Consider the following 16,058-nt stretch of genomic DNA (forward strand, 5'->3'; position numbering starts at 1 on the left):
TTGAAGAAATAAATTTTTTAATGTTTATTGAAACTTGGACCAGGAGTTCACACTTCGTGCAGTTACCGGTAAAAATTTCTCATTTTGGGGTGTTTTTAACATTACTTATAACACATTATCGACTATATCATGCTGAGGAAATGTGAGCCAAGTACACTTTCCAAGGACATGCTGAGGCAGGTGGCCTGGGCAGGTGTCAGACCATGGTTGCATGTTTTAATGCGTAACTTGCTGATCTGTTGTTGAACCCTATACAGAAATACATCAATTTAATACAAATTATGAAACTTTGGATCAAAAATTTTGTTGTGATGTATTTGAGAATAAAAATTTCAAGTCTTGCTATTATCTACCAAAGAAATTTTGGGGGAGTTTAAATAGTTGAAACTTTATGGCTAATTACTGTCAGTAGTGGTCATTCAACCTTGGTTCCTGGTTATTCATAGGTCTACCAATGTATGTAAAGGTAATGAGTCTAATCTATTGCATGAATTACACATACCTGCCAGAAAATGAAATGTCACATGAGAAACATGATTTTTGACTACCAAAGGTCATAGATATTAAAATATGATTTCCAGTTAAGAACTCGGTGCAATACCAATTTTAATCTACCAAGGGTCATAGCTTTGTATGTTAGGGTTGAAATCTGGTTGTCTTCATATTCATCCAAGATTTTTTTGAGTTCAAGCATTTTTGAAGATTTGAATGGGATCCAACAAAGTATGGTTTTCATTCTAAACCACACGAATGCTCATTCAAAAATGATCAAGGGCCATAGCACTTTAAGGAACAGTAAAAATCAGCTCATCATGAAGATTGCTTGAAACATCGTTGAGATGACACTTTACAGACAGTTTGATTGAAATTAAACATAAAATGTGAATGCTAATGTTCAAAGCTTGCCCTGGTGCCTATTCAAAGTTGTTAATGTCTGTAATTATAAAATGGCCATGCTTTGAACCTGTCCAAGCTCTTGTTAGACTTATGCCTCACTAGATCTGATTGTAACAAATTGTATATAAAAAATTAATGCTGGAGTGGTCACAAGTCATTGGATGCCTACTCTAGGTTTATCATGGTCATTTACACTTAAAATTGCAAAGCAGAAAATCTGCTGTTCGTGAACTTGTGCCAAGATTAAGCTTTAGAGCAAGTTTGGTCTGCATTCAGTGCTAAGATTATCAAGGGCCACAACTCTAGTATTGCTTAAGAAATGCGCATAATATGCTGATCATTGAACTTGCTTGAGTTTTGTGGAGGTGAAGCTTCAAGGCAATTTCTGTTTATAATAATAATGAAATCTATAGTGTTCCCAAGTCGACGCATTATCAATGCCTCTTCTTAGACATAAAGAGTAACAACAATGAGAAGCCAGCACAGAATGTGCCCATTAATGGACTTAATTCTTGTTATTAAGTTTCACTACATATTGGGTTCATATGTAATAAGAAACGCTGATGCAAGGGCATTCACAAGATGGATGAATAGAAACATGGCTCGACAACACACGGAAAGAGATTCTATTTACCCTCTTTTTATCCAGTGGAGTGGAGTCTCGTTGAGGGACTCGTGAGCGCAAATATAAGCCATCCTTGTTGTAGCAAGCCTGATTTGTACCCGTACTACAGGCCAGTTTCATGGTTCCTATGAATAGCACTGCATTCTATAAGTGGCTTAATTGTAAGGCAGGTCACTAATTTGGTTCCCCGTGAGAGCATTGCAAAGAGTGACCACCATACCGTCTTTGTCTGTAAGGAAGGTCACAATTATGGTTCCCATGAATAGCATTGCAAAGTGGGGAAACTATTCAATCGGTGACTAAATTGTAAGACGAGTCATCAAGTTGGTTCCCATGAATAACATTGCAACAAGAGATCACTGTACTGTCAATAGCTGAGCTTGTCTTTGAGGCAAAGGAAACCCAAGAACCCAGAGGGAACTACTGATTGTAACATGGAGCCTATTCCGAATAATTGTTATATGCATGTGTCCATGAGGCAGATATATGTGATTCCTCACATTAGCCTGTCCTTCTGTCCGTCACATAATATTTTGAACTGTACTCTAGCAGGATTTAGCTCCACTGGTCATACACCAGAAGAGTGTATGGGATGGCCATTGGTTCATCGTCTGTCCATTACCACAAGTTTGTGTCACTACTACAGCTAAACTGCTTGCAGATGACACATTCATTCCTTGGTCTATATGGTCTTAAATTGAAATGGTGCCGCTCAGACATTGTTTGGCCACCGTAGTGTCCATCTAGAAAATCTTGTGAAAACTACCCGAAAGGGATGGTCATATCAGCATGGGATTTAAACCAAAAGACTTTTTACGATGTATATTTAATCTCAAATAAAAAAAACAACGCTGATCTTATATCCAATATGGCCACCACAGCAACCATCTTGGAAATTGTGTTATCGCAACTCCAACTCACCAGATGTGCATTTTGGAAACTAATGATAAAGGTGCCAATTCGACTTCTTATGTGGCTTCTACAATGGCCATCTTGTCTAGATGGTACTAAATGGAAATGGTGTCAATCTGATATCCAATATGGCCACCATGGCACCCATCTTGAAAAACTTGTTAACATTACTCCTCCAAACGGGAGGCTACATTAACATTGGGTTTCCTCCAGAGGACTTCATATAATGTCTTGTTGGTCCTGAATGAAAATGATACCAATTTGTGTTATGTTTGATAAGCCCCAGCTATAAAGCCATGTATAAGCTGTAATCTACCTGTCTTGGGAATATTGCCGTGGCCTTGTGTTTGATCTCTAAAGATTGGCGCGGAGTTAGTGTTTAACTCTTATGCAAGGTTACCATGACCAGCCATAGACCGGAAACGAGTTGGCGAAGGCGACCGGTCGCATCATTTAACAAAGGCTTTCCGTTATTGCACCTATATGTTAAAGGTTAGTTCAAGGATCAAAAGGAAGTCCACGGGGTGAACGAGGCGTTTTCTTATCCGTCCCCACGTTGACAAATAGCGAGAGAGACATTGTCCGCTAAGTTTGATTGGATCGATCCACAGCCATATCGAATAAAAATTTGAGATAGAGGGCGTGATTACATTTCAGACAGGAACGATAACTTCCGAACTCGTAAGATTAATTCAGTATTCTCCTAGAAGAATTGCTGGTCAATAGGATTTACTTCGAGAAAAGAAGCCACTCGTAATTTGGCGGCAGTACTTAGAGGTAGATTCTAAGGAAAGATAAAGCTTCGAAAAGGTCAGTAAGTTATTTGCTCGATTTTGCAGAATATTACGGCATCATAATTGTAATCATTTGTAGTATGTACACTTAATTAATAGGATCGTTTAGTATGTAGAATTACCTTTGTAGTGTTTCATTTACATGCTTATTGGAGAAATGGTCATGAGCCTTACGTAGAGAATTATTAGCTGCGAGACAGAATTATGTAGATTGTTAGCTTGTGGTCAGAATTAATTTTGTGAGTCTCTATTAGGTTACCTCGTAGTAAATCAGTGCATTTATTAATGCGTTATTGTTAGAATTTCCACATTCTTGAATTGTGAATTTGGAAAATGGTTGAAGTATGTAAGATTAGTTACTATGGACGTATCCATATATCACAGAGGTGGGCAAACTTTCCAGTGGAAGTGCCGCATACACAAATTTACACCTTGTCGTGGGCCGCATAGTTCATTAAGTAAAATAATTAATATTTGAAATAGCAAAAACAAAAGGTTTTTCTAAATAACATCTAATTAATTTTCAGTTGTTAATATGTTGTTAATATTTGAAAACTTAAACTTAAACTTCAAAAGAAGCACATTTATTTGATAAACAGTAACATAAACAGAGTCAGTGCGAATGATGACTTGTTCCTAGGCCGCATGAAAACCCTTGGCTGACCGCATGAGGCCCGCGGGTGGTAGTTTGCCCACCCCTGATATATCAGAACATGGATATTTGAATATCTGCTTACTTTGTATGAGTTGTTATCTAAAGAAATGCGTCTGATTATTGTGATATTGTTTAGTTTAACGGGATTAGGAATATGTACTGATGCGACGGAATTTATTGATGTCTGTATAAGAAGTAATTGATACTGCGCTGTATTATGACGGCTGTTTTACCACACAAGAAGGTATGGGTATCTCGATGTGAATGAATGTGTGTCTGAAGAAATTGAATAGCCTTTATCTGATGACAGGCTGCGTGTTGTGTGAAATGAGAGGGCAAAGGAAAAAAGATTGTAACGTCCTTGTGTTTTCAGGGGAAATAGAACATCCGATTCCATTGGGTCCCGAGTCTTCAAGAGCTGGAGGCGGAATTGAGACTGTAGCCGAGACAGTCGAAGTCGACAGAAATGTAGTCGTGAGAGAGAAAGTGGAGGAGGAGAAGGAGGAGTCTATATAAAGTCGAGGAGGAGGAGAAAGAATTTGGAGAAAGGTCGGAGAGGAGTGAGTGTGTGATTTAGATTTTTAACGTAGCTTTAACGTTTCTCCAGTCATATCGCTACGATATCTGCAGTGTGGCAGTTTAAAGCGATGTCTAGCACTGAGGCATCATGCTGCAGACATGTAGCATGATGTCCCACCCAGTCACATTATTTAGGTCGACCGGTCCTAACACTAACTTCTTAATACTGAGTCGCCTAGCGAGGCGGCTGTTAGTACCATTTTTAGAAATCTTTGCAATGACTTGGCCGGGGATCGAACCCACGATCTCCCGCATCCGGGGTCAGGGAGAAAGAGGAGAAGGAATTGGGAGAAATAATAGAGAAAGGATACAACAGATGAGTGGAAATACAAGGACAGGTGTAAATTAATCTCACACTGCTATCAATGATGCAACAGGCTTATTAAAGGGTCGAGCGGAAAGAGTGTTGTTGTTGTAGGGTTTAACGCCATTTTTCAGCACACGATAGGCTATACATGACGGTCAGTATTAATGGTGGAGGAAGAACCCGGGAAACCCCGGAAAGAACCACCGACCCACGAGAAGCTACTGGCAAGCTTTCTCACATACCCACATTGGCCGAATTCGAGACTCGAACCCATGCAGACAGAGGTGAGATGGCAGTGATCCGTAACGGAGAGCACTTTAGACCACTCGGTCACTCGGGACCCCTCGGGAAAGAGTGTAATGGGAAATTTGAGTCATTTGATTATTGAATTGCTATTAAATTATTATTCATTGAATTTCAACCTTTTTGTATATTTAACCATCTAACCGTCGGCATTGCTGACTAGGGGCTCGGAGCTTTTCATCCACCTTTCACTAAATTTAACTTCCAACAAAATAGAGCCTGGGTGGGACTTCTATAATAGTTTAAATATAATATTGGGAGCACCCCACCCCAACCATATACTTCATCACAATCTGGTATGCAACATGTCCACCACAGTAGCTAATTGGAAGACCTTGCTATCTATGTAGAATATCAGATGGATGGTTTGAAATATCCGCAGGTAAAAGGGAGGAATTGTCCTATCTTTAACTACTAGACATTATTTTCAGCCAGAATCGAGACAGTTCCTTCATTGGACTCTTAATGATTATTTGGTCCAAATTTGTCTACAGTTTACGGGTATCCTATAAAGATATGCATATTGAAAGCGTTGCACTTGTATGATTTTTGTCTTTCTGTTTTTTTTTTTTTTTCTATTTACGGCTTCTAACTCCTAACTATGTGTTCGGCCTTCATTTATCCATTGCGGAGTCAATTCTTAAAGAAGAAATATGGTTCCCACACAGAAACGTAACGGTACGTTCTCGTGTATCTATGCAGTTACTGAACTTTATGGATCACTTGTACTTCGGACAAAGAAGAAAACAAACTCGTTTCAGGGATCTAGAGGTGCAAGGTCATGGTTGGTGACTGAAAGAAGAACAATGGTTTCACACAATAAATGAGTTCCCCATCACCTACTGTTACTAACTTTATGGATTGCTTGCACTTGGGAAAAGAAAGTAGTGTTATTGGTTTTGGGGTTAAAAGGTTAAAGGTCAAAGTAACTGCGATTGCTATAACATTAGTTCTTCATCACAGACCGGGACAAAACATTATTTATTGCTGGGTAAAGAGGAAGATTCTGGTTCAAACGGGGAACACTTGACTTGGTGTGAGTGAAGGAAGGAATTTCACATAAGCAAAGTGCAATGTCATTCAACTGGCATTCTTTTTAACTGAAATGGAAAAGAATTTCCTGTACGTGAAATTGTTTTACTTTAAATTATTTTGTAATCGAGTGAAATAATCCGGTTATTTCATTCAGGTGGAAAAGAATTAAACTTTAGTAACATTAGTCTGAATAGACAGTCTGTTTCACTTGAGTGGTGGCATGATTTAATTTTAAAAATGGCTTTCCATGTATGCTATTTTATTGCCACATATGATATGTTTAAAATTTCAACTTCACTACTAACCGATTTTACAAACTTTCTTGAAGTTTAAAGACTTCGGCTTTACAATCCTCGATAAGAAATACACCGTAATTACATTATTATTGTCTGATGTACTTGTAAATTAATACAAAACTATTACGATCCTTTTGGGGGTTGATTGTTGCCAGCATATAACAAGCAAAATAAAAACATGACTCGCTGATAAATTCGATAACTCTAGAGCATGGAATTACTATCTACCCCACACCATCATCTCATATAGGGATACAAGAATATATCTGGCGAATTGAACATTTTAAAATGGTACGACCAAACACCTTAAAATTCAGGTGCAATCGCTATGACGCTATAGTTAAAAATAGTCAAGTAAATTAGACACCCCCACCCGTATTGATATTAAGGGACGATTTGAGGGTTGTATCTCTAGAGCAACCGTCTGCTGCAGGTGCATTTAGACGATATATACAGAATATTCCCGGACTAAATCTATGATGGACGACTTGTACATCCACGTGGAATAACATACATCTATGTAATGTGGTCATTTTGAATTTTGTTACCATGTACCGGTGTACTTGTATGTATCTAGCTCGTACGCTGATGTGTTCTGGATATATATATATATATATATATATATATATATATATATATATATATATATATATATATATATATATATATATATATATGTATGTATGTATGTATGTATGTATGTATGTATGTATGTATGTATGTATGTTGGCATCCATTAGTCTCGAGAGACGATGGAAGTGCGCCCGTGAGAGATGTCCCGGTTGGTGGTTGTGCAGCGTTTTCTGTGGCCATGTAGTCCAACACGGGAGTGGCTGTCCTTGCTGCACTCGAAGGTTGCGTCTGGTCTTGGTTGGATCTACTTCTTCTTCCTCTGCGATCGTTTTCCATCATCTAGCAAGCGTAGCTTGTTCTCGCCAGCTTTCAGACCAGTGATCAGAGCATGTCGCCAGCTTGATCTCTCTAGAGCGAGCTCTTCCCAGGTGCTGACATCGATGTCAAGGGCTTTCATGCCGCGCTTGCAGCGGAGATGTGGCCGTCCGATCGACCTTTTGCCAGAGGCGAGTTCCGGATAAAGAATGTATTTGGGGATCCGTCCGTCATCCATCTGATGTACACGGCCGAGCCATCTGATGCGACGTTGGCGGAGGAGTGTGACCATGCTGGGAATCTTGGCTCGTTCGAGCACCTCGTTGTTTGTTACTCGATCGCTCCAGGTGATCTAGAGCATGCGTCGGAGGCATCGCATGTGAAAAGCGCTCAGTCTTTTCTCTTGCGAGGCATACAGAGTCCAGGTTTCACTGGCATACAGGAGAGTGCTTAAGGTGGCGCTATACAGTTTCGCATTTTGCATAGGGTTAGGATTTTAAAGAAAAAGAATTTCCCCGGCTCTCCTCACTGGTTATACTGGCTATTTAAAAAAGACCTTGTATATCTTAGGTATAATGCGAAGAACCTTTAATTCCCTTTATTTTGGTGTATGATTGATGGGTGTACTATGTGTTATAGAGTATACAGCTTGGCCTTACTTCAAATGTGCACCTTTCAAAAAAGTGCTAGCTCTACTTGGTCATTTTCACTTCCTGAACTTCAGAGGTCTAACACACAGGAATAACAAATGATCCAAATTTATTTTTGTCCAAACAAGAATAATGAGAAATGAAAATAGGTTTGGGTTGCAGATAACAAAAAAAAAAATTTATTTAGAATTTTAACATCGTGACGAACAGAAGAAAAGACTTGAAAAAATAAACAGACAAAGAAAGAGATGATCGTAAAAATGTACAACAAAATTAAACCGGTCAAAGTTAAACTTATGAAATCATAATTAATTGACAGTTTCATAAATCTACAATAAAGAATGACCAGAAAGAAACTTTCTTTAGAGAAAAGACTGAAATCATTATAAAAGAAAACTGTACCAGTAGCTGCAACAGATTTGTGCGATGACCGTGACAGTATTGAACGTGACACCGTCTTTTGCAAACTGGGTAAGAAATACTGCAACTAATGGGTGGGTTAGCATCTTATTCCAAGTTAATATTTTGTTGACAAAATAAAACATTAATTTAATAATTAACCTGATTATTAGTTTAGTTAAATATTAAAATCAGCATCGCTTGGGTTTTTTGGTCGCCTGATAGGCTAGTTATCCAAGAGTGCTGAATAGATTGGTTCTTTCCTATCTATATTTGACTTGCTTTGGCATTAGTGAGCTTGATATGTTTTGTTCTATAGGTATGTTTGTATGCAACCACCTGCGGGGGAAGATATCAGTATATAATGTCCCGAAGCCAGATTATCCACCAGGCATTTCCTTTGTATTTCTTTTCAATATCAAACTTTGACACCCACGTTTCGTTACATTCAAGAAACCGCTATTTCTGATATTACCTTGGCAACACAAACAGACGAGATAAACAACAGCATATGACCGAGAACTCTTTATCATTCTCCGTTTGTTCGTAGAGCGATATCATTTTATCTTTAATTATCCTAATGCGTGGTTATTGATCTGCTCAAAACATTACACAGTCTGTTTTGTTACAGGATATGATATTAAACACGAAAGCATTGCCGGACTTTCTAGATCGAACATATTTATTTAATCCCACCTAGTTTGCTTCCTCAATATTAATATAAATAATATATACATTTCACTTCGTTTCTTATATCCTGCCTCCTTCCTTCCTCCCCAACTTCCCCTCTCTCTGATTGCAAGTATATTTTGACTCAAATTTTTCAAGAGTATATTCAATTAGACTTGTCTATCTACCGACTTTCTCGCATATATATATATATATATATATATATATATATATATATATATATATATATATATATATATATATATATATATATATATATATATAGTGTGTGTGTGTGTGTGTGTGTGTGTGACGTGCCTTCTACAGTATTATTTCTAATACCAAAGAAGTTGGACAATTAAAATTTAAATAGCTCGGAGCCCCAGGTCAGCAATGCCAACGCTCTTCTTGTATAAAAGAAATCAAGGTGAAAGATATAACAATTTAATAAAATATATAAAATGTATTCAACTATCTCATCGACAAATTTCTCAATCTCAATTTCTTTCGAACAAATACAAACAATGACCTATTCACAGTTGCCAACTACTATTTCATCATATGAATTTAAGGTCTTAAATGAGACTGTTTCCCTTCAGTGTTGATTCTGTTATTCATCTGTCCACCTCTTGTTTCTCCTTTGGTACTTCTGGTACCTTTGTCTACGTGCTGTCATGTCTCTTCCGGATCCGTCCTTCTGGCACTTCTTGCACTCTAATCCGATAAATCAACCCCACAAATCCGTGTTGATACTGATGGAAAATGTTGTGGGTCTTATGTCACCTGTTCATTAAAATAGGCAATTGTGCTGCATGCAGATCATCCCTGAACAAACCCGCGTACACTTTAGACACTTACCGGTAATTGGTAACACCCAAATCAAGCGCGAAATTCAAAATGGGCGCATGACAGATGTTTGTGATATTCCATGTGGATTATAAGTCAGCAAACATATGACTTGCTCAGGAAATATAATCTACATGTCAGCAAAAGAACCCTTCAACCGAAGATAGCTGCACAGGCACAAGAAACACCGGTAAGTGTATAAAATATACATCGATATGTGCAGCCAAATTTGTATGCAGATAATCGCAGTTTTTAATGAATGGGTGATATCAGCCCCTCAATATCACCACAGGTGAAGGGCTGATTTATCGGCTTACCTACACTCTATCACGTGCTCCATCCGGCACTGCGCCTCCACACAAATGCTGACGTCACAATAGACCTCCCACGTGCTCTCAACGTGTCTTCCGTCTCTCCGATCCTCGGATGTCGCCTCTCACATCCACCGTCAAAGCTTCCTGTGGAATTAGAAGGGACGAATATTCTTTTCTCCTTGCTCTAATCTCAGGAGAATTAACTACACCCTCATAGACCTTCCATCAGAATAATGGCGGATAAATTATCAGGTCAACTCACTTATTCACATCTAAATATTCCATACACGCTTTGTTCTTTAGTAATTGTGCTATATCAATAAAAATTGTATCAACTAATTTTAATACATGCATACACATCTCTAATTATATTCTCGATATAGTAAACTCTCATCAGCAACAACAATCATACGCATTTCCGACCCTACGATTTATAAAAGACACATACAAATATACAAATACTCAATTATATGTGCACAAGTCCAACAATGATTAATCTGCGTAATTTACATTCTATATATTGATATACTAATAAAGAAAGTACAAGTTCTAACACAATTCACTAATAAATTCAGTCATGCATTACGATGTAACATAGTAGATTACACAATCCAACGATCTACTTACGTTACTCTTGCATGTTAATAATTCACTATACGCTACGGTACGATATGTTGATTATTGAGGTATACATGGAAGATTCCAGTTCTAATAAATCAAATGTACATAATAATATATTAATGTTACAACACCTTGTTATGAAAGTGAGACAAATTCGGGCGAAGATAAATTACCTCAAGAAACCTTCGTTCGCAATATATCGGTAATTCTGTCTGTCTGTCTGTCTGTCTAATCACGTACATATACAATTGCGGGCACTATTACTTTTCTTGGCCCTCCAATTTATCTCCAGCAGACAAACCAGTAACGGGGATTTGTTTATGAAGTTGTCACTCCATGATGTCGACATCATATTTTTTAGTTATCCATAGATTTATTCTTTGGCAGCGTACTGAGATCCCTCCTCTGACCGGAAAATCTGCCGAGATGTACATATGTCTCCTTTATTAATATGAACTAGGGAAGATTGTTCATACCGGTTTAACGTGGTTAAGCTTTTAGCCATTGTTAGTCTGTTAGGCAGACAAAGGTAACAGTGGATAATAGTTTCTTTTTAATATTTATTGACCCAGACCAAGCTAGCACGAATGCGCATAAGCACATTTTAATGTTAATATTCACACCTCCATACATCACAGAAACTGAAAGAAAAAATGTGTTCTAGAAGTGTTCGCCTATAATACTTTTCCAGATTTCTTACTCATGCACACATGTCTACGGACTGCATGTCTGGAGATGCGTTCTTTCATAACTTCGCTTTTGGTATTGGTTCTGGTGAACGTTGTATATTGCTCGGAGATTTTGAATTCTGGAAAATACAGGTTTCTTTCAAACGTCTCAAAGCTCGATTTGCAGAGAATGGAAATACTTTATTATGTTTCTAACACTCCAAAATTGGTATGCGCGGCTGATTGTATGGCAAATGCGGTTTGCGTCGGATATGCTTTATGTTCTGAAACTGAACGTACACATACTTGTTTTCTTTTAACTTCGATAACGATGACGGCAGGAAGTTCAACCCCAGGATATTGTAAAATATATTTTAAGGTAAGACATAAAGTATGTGAAAATCTAATTCACAAAGTGACAAAATCATATAGTCGGTATATTTGATCTAAACAAAATTCGAGTACCAAATATGAAATCACGATAAGATAATGTACAAAACACTATATCGTGCCAATGATAAACTCATTTCATACCGTCGGTACTCACGTTAGGATGGGTCCAACTGCAAACCACGTTGATTCTGATGTGTTGTTGCATAATGTGCCAACATATCAGGGTCTATGATGTTTGTCCTACTCATAACTTCTAAAAGATCTGTATAGAGTCAGATCTACAGAAGCATGATGGGACAAACGATCTGAGTCAATTCAGACTGCTGTGGAATCTGGCTTATACTCGACTACATACGGTTGTCGGCAACTGCATTAGCAAACGCGGGGCCCGATTTGGATCATTTAGGCGAAGCCCCCTTGAGTAAGGCGGAAATAAACTTTTAAACAAGTTTTTATATGTTATTGAACCTAAAATTTACTTCCATCGCTTCAAAATTACTTTCTCTCTTTAGATACATTTTTAGAAATTACTAACGCATGGGGCCCCTGTGAGCCCGGGGCCATCGGACCAATTCGGTCCAGTCGTCACAAGGCCGGCCCTGAGGGTAGTTATTGGTTTCGAGTTGGTGTAATGCAATTCAATATTTATGATTTTAAATGGTATATGTACTCTTCCAAAATTCCTATATAAGTTGATTAATTTAAAGTATTTTAGTTTATCTCGTACTTTAAGTGAAAATGAAGGTATCAACATCTGTATCATAGTTACACACAAATTGATAAAATACATAATTATTTAAAGATGATTTTAAATTTTCTTATACCTGAAAAAACTACATTTATTCCTTTTCCTTATAGGAATCAAAGACATCGGGTGTATTCGGACTAAACATGGTGGAACATTCTTTGATTTCACCGACACATTCGTTTGTGTTGACGAGCTATCGACAGTCCACATTCGCAATTTCTACAGTATGTTCGTCGGAACTTTTGTCGACAAGTTGTTATAAAGACTCGCATGCAGCAGAGAACAGCGCATCTTTAGTGACTATGCCATTCACTGATGCCATGCCTGCGTCAGTGACGGCATCACATCCGATAAACGTTGAAGATTCCGATGTTGAAACGATTACAAAACCAAGTCACATCTTCCTGTCAAAGCCAAGGTTTTGAGAGTACAAAATTACATTTAAATCATCGTTGTCAGCATCAATGTGGACGTCCTCAAATGCAATTTCTGACAAACATCTTACATCAGAAGGGAACACTTTGTTGGATGATGGAGCTACATCAGCACTTATTGGCGCAGATGCAGAATCAACATATAAAACGTCGTCGTTCGAGGCGAGACATTCCAATTCTTTTGACTTCTACTCATCTGAAATTAAAGGAAGTATGACTCATTCTGTTTCAATACAGGGAAGTATTACAAAAACACAAAATATTATGCCATGGATTAACGTAAAAAATACCGATACATTTTATTCGCAATTGTCGGCCACAGAAGCAAACTGGGATTCTTTTGCGGGACAGACAGTTCGAAAAAACCATTGGAAGAGGCCAGCCTAAACACGATAAGCGATTCTTCAGCAGACACAGAAACTTACCCCACTGACGACGTCATGATAAAGTATGCATGTGTCGATAATAAATGTTTGTATATTCAGCCAGTTGGTTAAATAACTCAGATAATCTGGAATATTCCATTACGCTGAGGGGAAGCTCTAATTAAATTGAAAATGTCAATATGGTTGCTTTGTGTGGAAATGAGCTTGACTTGGTTTTCACAGTTGAGTAATACACCAATGCGTAAAAGAGGCATTTATTCTAAGCATTTTTTTTAAAAATTAAATTCTTTCTGACACAAGAGAAGACGTTGTCTGAGCTTATATCTGTACAATTGATGTAGATTTGATTGGACATGTCACAAGAAGTCCGTCCTAATCTCTGTCACCGTCTGACAAACTGACATTTTCTGGACTTATCAAGATAGTATCCCACATCCGGAAGGATCCCATCGCCATGGATGAAGATGGCATTTCATCTTTTGGTGTGCGTTGTAATCAATGCCGGAACTTATACTCATGAAACCTAAATATGTTACCTAAATTTTATTTTTTAGAAAAGTGAGAGCAGCTATGTTCTTATATAGCGCCAGTTTTAAGATGTTAGTACCATTTTCTCCGTTAAGAACTTTATTTGTAGATAACGAATTCTGAAACCAAAAAGGATCTGAATTAGCATGAAGAAAATTACGTTTTTAGAATATACTGTATCGCAAACAACGAATCATCAGTGTAAACAGCAGCACACACACACACACACACACACACACACACACACACACATATTTACACATATATTTGTCGGAACGCATTTTCTAAATCACCAACACGGGATCAGGAGTTATAAGTTCTTGCTTTGAATTCGACTGCGCTGCAAGCAATTAGCTTTAAACAAAAGGAATAATAAAGTCATGACGGAATTTATTCGAGCTTTATTTGCGTGTTTTGCTTCATTTTGTTTAGGTTAGCATATCTGAGTGCAGATAACTACTAACGTGAGGGAAACAGTAAAGAAAAGAAAACCATGAAAACGGATATTGTTACGATTTTAGAAAGAATTTGTTTCTGTACTTTAGCACAACTTTGAAAACGGCACAGCAGAAAGATTTCCTTTTAGAAAACTAAATGAATATAACGCAGTTCGGGAGCAATTTAGTATTTGGTAGGTGCAAATCAGTTCAGTATCTGCTTCAATGCCTTTATATTGTTAATCAAAAACAGAGGTACCAACGAGAAGAACAAGGTACGAGGTTTCGTTGCGTGCTACTCACCGACCTGTATATAATTCTGATACCATTTCGAAATAATTCGTGTCACCACTCTAATGCAATACTTTATTTTAAACATCTGTATTTATTTGGAAAAGTAAGTCACATCAAGTAACTTATACAGTTGATTTCATGTCATACGATCAAAATGAAGTGGTCAAACATAAAAATAAATATGTACACATATGTACTTTCATCTTTGCTAACCAAGGTTCAGATAACCATATCTACACATTGGCGGATCGAACAGCTTGGTGCTTTGTCCTAGTGACATCTATTGGATTTCATGTGTTGCCTCCCTTAGTATATACTGCCAACTAACCAATAGCCTGGTACATTGTACATCCGCCGAAAACGGTGGTGGCAATTGACCTAAAAAGAATATTTTGCAAGTTTAACATCAAAAGTATCACTATGTACCAGAGGGAAGCCGTTAAAGGTGTATTTGAGTGAAAGGCATTTGTGCAAACAAAGACCGGCAGTGTAATTTTGCTTATTTATCAGTACATTCAAGTCATTTGCTCCCCTTGTCTCGATCACGTAGGAACAGTGTTCAAATTTGAACAACCTAATTTTGGTTGGCTGCGGTGGCTTGCCGCCAATGAAATTCACAGACTGAATGACAGAAACATCTGCGCGATATGCCAAGGTGTAGACAGGGTTATCGGAACCTTGGCTAGCGAAGATGATGTGCTTTACAAAAATTGGCCTTGTTGTGAAGGTCGTTATGATATGTGATCGTCCATGGTTCTGTTCATCTTCTTCGACTTGCTGGACCAAATCTCTCCTACTGTCTCTTTCACGTCGCGCAGACAAATATTTATCCCAGATTTATATGTATGTGTTTTACAAATTAACTGGTTTCAAAGATTGTCAGTAACATGTATACTGGTAAATATTTTATACAAACCCTACTTTATTTAGCGGTGATTTAGGTAAATGTTTTTTAGTGGAAACAATAAAAACTGATAAAGGTTTCCTTATGTATACAAAATTTTCACGCAGGTACTAATCCTACAGCTTTGTTTCTGATGTACTGATCTTATATATAAATTATTGTTGTACTTGAGGGATGCTGAACATCTGCATTTGGAATACTTCACTAAATAGTAAAAAGAGAGAATCACCATTCATACTTACCTGCATAAGAAAGAAAATAAGTACATAACCATTCCTTTCGGCCACGTGTTTTAGACAAGAGAGTTAACTACCTCCAACTCAGTTTATGTTTTCCTGTTATGTGGTCTGCTATATATATATATATATATATATATATATATATATATATATATATATATATATATATATATATATATATATATATATAATTATGTATATTTAATTTAATTTGTATTTTATTTAATTTAATTGTTT

This window comes from Sinohyriopsis cumingii, chromosome 9 (assembly GCF_028554795.1).
Source record: "Sinohyriopsis cumingii isolate HCF-2022 chromosome 9, ASM2855479v2, whole genome shotgun sequence".
In the NCBI taxonomy this organism is placed as follows: Eukaryota; Metazoa; Mollusca; class Bivalvia; order Unionida; family Unionidae; genus Sinohyriopsis; species Sinohyriopsis cumingii.